At 38.1% G+C, this 5,967-nt stretch overlaps 1 pseudogene; it reads left to right on the forward strand.

The window, feature by feature from the left end:
• The first annotated feature begins 223 nt into the window (after positions 1-223).
• Positions 224-2,952, forward strand: LOC112648428 (SIN3-HDAC complex-associated factor-like; annotated as a pseudogene).
• The last annotated feature ends 3,015 nt before the right edge of the window (positions 2,953-5,967 follow it).

The following is a 5,967-nucleotide window of genomic DNA, read 5'->3' on the forward strand; positions in this document are numbered from 1 at the left end:
ATCCTTCGGCTTGTGGACTCATTGCCTGTGGATGGATGGAAGGCAACCTGACAGTGGCTCTTGTCCAGGCCTCACAAGGGAACACTGTCTTTTTGTTTTATTTTTACGACCAAGGAACAAAACAAAATTTTCTGATTTCAGAAAGGAAAAATAAAACGTATTTAGGAGCAACTCCTGAGGGATTTCACTCAAGGTAGCTACAAAGTATACAAACCTGCTAGACAAGGCAGTTGAGGAGGAGGGAGCGATTGGAGGGGGGTTGGCTTGGCGTGCACTGCGCACCTCGGGAACGTTATTGCGCGTGGAGCGGCTGCCTTGGGGAGACTATTGCCCAGAAGAAAAGATGTTTGGTTTTCACAAGCCAAAGATGTACCGAAGTATAGAGGGCTGCTGTATTTGCAGAGCGAAGTCCTCCCGTTCTCGATTCACTGACAGTAAACGCTATGAAAAGGACTTCCAGAGCTGTTTTGGGTTGCATGAAACTCGTTCAGGAGACATCTGTAATGCCTGTGTCCTGCTTGTGAAAAGATGGAAGAAGTTGCCAGCAGGATCAAAAAAAAAACTGGAATCATGTGGTAGATGCAAGGGCAGGACCCAGTCTGAAGACTACTTTGAAACCAAAGAAAGTGAAAACTCTATCTGGAAACAGGATAAAAAGCAACCAGATCAGTAAACTACAGAAGGAATTTAAACGTCACAATTCTGACGCTCATAGTACCACCTCAAGTGCCTCCCCAGCTCAATCTCCTTGTTATAGTAACAGTCAGATGATGGCTCAGACACAGAGATGGCCTCTGGCTCTAACAGAACGCCGGTTTTTTCCTTTTTAGATCTCACATACTGGAAAAGACAGAAAATATGTTGTGGAATTATCTATAAAGGCCGTTTTGGGGAAGTCCTCATTGACACACATCTATTCAAGCCTTGCTGCAGCAACAAGAAAGCAGCTACTGAGAAGCCGGAGGAGCAGGGGCCAGAGCCTCTGCCCATCTCCACTCAGGAGTGGTGACTGAGGTTTAGGTAGAAGGGGAACAAAAATGATTTAAATTTTGGAAAGAAAACAAAGCAACAAAACCCTCCTATTTTTAACTTGGATACATGCTATTCTGCCAAAAGACAATTTCTAGAATAGTTTTGAATGGGTTATTTCTTCTCCAGTTCCACAAACTCTGAAGCCAGTGTCTAGCTTACTGAAAGAAAAAAAGAAGTGTACATAATATTTAAGATGCTGAGTATTTCATAGGAAAGCTGAATGCTGCTGTAAAGTGCTCTTTAAGTCTTTTTTTTTTTTTAATCCCCTTCTAATGAATGAAACTAGGGGAATTTCAGGGGACAGAGATGGGATTTGTTGTATGATAAACGTATGTAGTTTTAGTCTTTCCATATTGAGAAGCAGTGGTTGGGGCATTTTTTAAGACGGCTATCCTTGTTTTCCTTCACGATAATAAATTTGTCATAACTCAGTAACATGGACTTGCCCCTAGAGGTAGTTGTTAATAATTCTGAAAAAATAAGGTCTTGCCAAGGTTCTGATGATTCAAACCTGTACTACTGAATATGAAGCAGGACAGACTAAGCTCTGGCGCAAATACCTTGAAGGAGTAATCTCTAAATATACAGAGAGGTAACCTGACTGTATATGTTGCATCCTGTGTCACCTCCATATTGATATTTGATAAAAGATTTTTATCTATATTGAAACTTCTAAAGCAGAGTCAAATCTTTGGGGAAATGTCAAGTTTTAGGATGAGCAGTCCTAGATGAATAGTACCAAAGCATTACCACCTGGTAGAGATCACATTCTGTTAAAAAGGTTAAATTATCTTTAAAAAATGTGCAAGTCTTCAGGATGGCGCACACAAAAAAACAAAGGTTAATGTTTCTTGGGGCACATTTCTTAGAGGGCTTGCCTAGTGTGTAAATAATTGACTTTTGTTTGGGTTACATGACTGGTGACTTCATCGAAAATCTGCACAATTCAGTTTTAGCTCTGGATTACTTCAGTTGACCTTTGTGAAGGTTTTATCTGTGTAGAGTGGTTGTTTGACTTGTTTTAACCTATTAGGGTTTTGGGTGGTATTTTTTTTTTTCACATATTAAAGTAAAATTCTACTAAAAGAAAAGAGGTGTGTGTTAATGCTGAGTGGGTTGGCTTACGTTTGGTTTCTTCTAGTCAGGCTTTGTGAACCTTGAGATATTAGACGATACATCCTGAACATGGAGCTCTTCAGTTCTAAAATCTTCATTTGAAAGCCTTTTACTTGAACCCAAACCAAAGTACTCTCATTGCCTCTTTTCTAAACGTTCAGAAAAAATGTATCACCAGATCATACTTTTCATAATAAGGGAGGATCATTTGCCTACCTTATATTAACATGACTCAGTGCTTATTTTTAAAACTGGATTTTTAAAATTGGATAGTATAAATAACAATAAGGAGTGAGCCACTTTTTATGGGCACCCTATAGTTTTATAGTTCTTAATCTAAACTTAAAATTTTATATTTCTTCCTTATGGCAAAAACTACAAGCCACCATATATGCACAGACTACACAGTGAGTTGGGTTGGCTCTCCCACAGCCGTTGAGGTGTGTTACAAGAGTCCCGGCCATGATCATCTTCCTCCTGTCATTTTGAAATGGTTTGTTTTTTTGGTTTTTTGCTTTTTGTTTTTGTACATTTTGGCTACAGTATTGGTGGTAGAATATACTATAATATGGATCATCTCTACTTCTGTATTTATTTATTTATTGCTAGACCTCAACCACAGTCTTCTTCATCCCCTTCCACCTCTTTGCCTGTAGGATGTACTGTATGTAGTCATGCACTTTGTATTAATATATTAGAAATCTACAAATCTGTTTTGTACTTTTTATACTGTTGGATACTTATAATCAAAACTTTTACTTAGGGTATTGAATAAATTTAGTCTTACTAGAAAAAAAAAACAAAGTATACAAACCTATTTAAAAGCATTGCCTGTGTCAGTCAAATAATTAAGTGAATAAGCAGAATGTAAGGGCTACAGGATAATGGTTTTGTCTATTTTCTTCAATGCTATATCCTCAGCATCTAGAACAGTACCTAACAGTCAGCACTCATTAACTATTTGATAAATGAATGAAAACTTTTTCTTCAGTAAAGCTAAAAGCAATGCATGCCCAAGCACAGCAAAAATTATCTCTGAATACCAGAGAAATGCATTGGTTGCCCCTTCCTTGTGTGAAAATCCTATATCTGTGCTAAGGATGTTAAAGCAGAGGGGTGTCTGGCTGGCTCATTTAGTGGGGCATGCAACTTTTGATCTCAAGGTTGTAGAGTTTGAGCTTATGCCGAGTATAGAAATAAGTTAAAAATAAAATCCTAAAAAAAAAAACCAAAACAGAACAAAAACCGGCAGGGGGCAGAATGCCTGGAAGGTAGAAAAGAATCATGCTACTGTGAATAGAAGAGGAGGTGGCTTTGGGGTGGACTTCTCCCAACGTGGTAGAGAATTAACTGTCCTCTGTAGCCCCATAGGACGTGTACATACGCTGGAAACTTCCAGTGTTGCTGTTTGGTGAGACAGCATATTGGCTCTTCTAAAATCTTGAGAGAAATTCAGTGTTTCTCTCAAGATTAAGACAGGCCCATTTTTATTCTTCCATTTGAGGAATGAGTTGCTTATTCTTTCATTCCAAACCCTCACAGTTTTGTTTCCTTTTATTGTCCTACTGTGGTGGCTCTCAGTCCTGGAAGCCCATCAGGGTCACCTAGGAAACTTTAAAAAGTACTGGAGCCCAGATGCCAGACCCACTCCACCTCACCCCATTTTGATTTATCTAGGGGTATGGTCAGGCCCAGGCATTGGTATTTTTTTAAAAGCTCTCAAGATGATTCTAACGTGTGGTGAGGGCTGGGAAATTTTGCCCGGCCACATGTCTTGATGGAGATATATTTTTCTACTTTATCATAAAGCACATATGATTTTTCTCACTTCAACAATTTGATGTATCTAACCCTTCCCCTTCACCTCAGGTTGATTTCTGCATTCATTAGTGGTCTCCATGAATATACCATCTGATTACTGACTTGCCTTCGTGACCATTCTGACTTCTTGCAAAATACTTAAAAACAGCCTTTTCAAAAAGACTCCAAAATGTTACTTACACACATAAGTACATGCAGTGTAGCTATTCAATTTTATTCTATTTTGGTTCAGAAAATGACTATCTCAACAAAGAAAAAATGTCAACAACAAGTGGTCTTTGAAACAATAAACACTGCTGAGATCACTCAGTTGGAATGTTAGCAAATCAGGAAGAGGACAGAAATCATAGCTTTACGTTCAAGCATCTTTTTTTTAAATTATTCCTTTTTTAGAAATTATCTCCATTGACTCAAAATGTAGTTCTAAAGCCAAAGCAAGGTAGGAGCCTAATCCATGGATTATTAGGAGATAGATTTCTATTTTAAAAATTGTTCTCTTTAATACAAATCATTTCACATTGCAGCTTGCCTTTCCCATCTATAAAATGAAGAGTATATTTTAGCCCTAACATTCCACAAAATGTGACTAATAGTCAAGACCCTGACAGGATTCTTTGTTTTCCAAAGATGGTGAAGAATGAAATAGAAATTGTCAAAGCCAAAACTTGTTTCTAAACCAGCTACTCTGACTAAAATAAATCTACCTCCTACATTCTTTTCAGAATTCTATGGCTGGCCTCAGGGTGACATTTATCTTTGGAAGGAAACTTTTGATCTTGGGCTTAACCTTAGTCTTCAGTTGTCACTCAAACCTATCAGTTTAATAAGTTCACATTAGGAACTATAAACAACTTCTTTCTTCATATTTTGAGGCAATGTGTGCCTTGGAATGGTTATGGCAAATTTGGGGACATATCTGCACACAGTTTTGTTTTTGTTTTTTAAGAATTAATTGTCAATGTGTTCTTAAAGTACAACTAAAATTAAAGTCTATGGAATAAAAGAAGCAGTTGGCAAAATTTCTGGGACTTGACTCAAGATGGGATTATTAGTAGATACTATGAAGAGAGAGAGCTACCCAAAAACCCACTGGAAGTTGAACAATATAAAAACCCAAGGTCTGACAATAGGACTCTCACCATTTTCAAGAGACAATAAATGCTTTCATGGCATGAGTTAACTCTCCAGTTCTGCACTAAGGAACAAAATTATTTCTTACTTGTTTTTTTGTTTGTTTGTTTGTTTGTTGTATTATCCATATGCATTAGAAGAAAATGTTAACAAGAGAAACCTGAAGAATAGAGTCCTCTGAATGAACAATGTAGTGTAGGAGTTGATGAAGACCACATGAGGACTAATTTGGTAAAGTGAGTGCAGTAAACACTGACTACTTTCCACTCAGATGCCTGGCTATCTGGTAGCCGTGGGAGTGAAACACGATGCACCAATATACCTAAAATTGCAAAATACCTGTCTTCTCCATTTGTCCACTGAATATATTCACTAAGTATAAGACACTGTAGGAAGAGGGAACTACAGAGATTAATTAAGCAGAATTTCTGCTAAGAATTTCCATCTAGTAGAAAACATAACATGAATATATGTTCCACAGGTTAGAATGGCTTTCTTAGGCAATAAAATAAAAGCTAACTCTCTCCTTGAAGGCTTCACTGTAGAGCACTCATTTTACTGTGCTTAATTATGGTTTGATTTCCCTGATTACGGCCATCAGGGAAATACAAATACAAATCAAAACCACATGAGATACCACCTCACACCAGTGAGAATGGGGAAAATTAACAAGGCAGGAAACCACAAATGTTGGAGAGGATGTGGAGAAAGGGGAACCATCTTGCACTGTTGGTGGGAATGTGAACTGGTGCAGCCCCTCTGGAAAACTGTGTGGAGTTCCTCAAAGAGTTAAAAATAGGTCTGCCCTACCACTCAGCAATTGCACTGCTGGGGATTTACCCCAAAGATACAGATGCAGTGAAACGC

Source organism: Canis lupus, chromosome 7 (genome assembly GCF_003254725.2).
Source record: "Canis lupus dingo isolate Sandy chromosome 7, ASM325472v2, whole genome shotgun sequence".
In the NCBI taxonomy this organism is placed as follows: domain Eukaryota; kingdom Metazoa; phylum Chordata; class Mammalia; order Carnivora; family Canidae; genus Canis; species Canis lupus.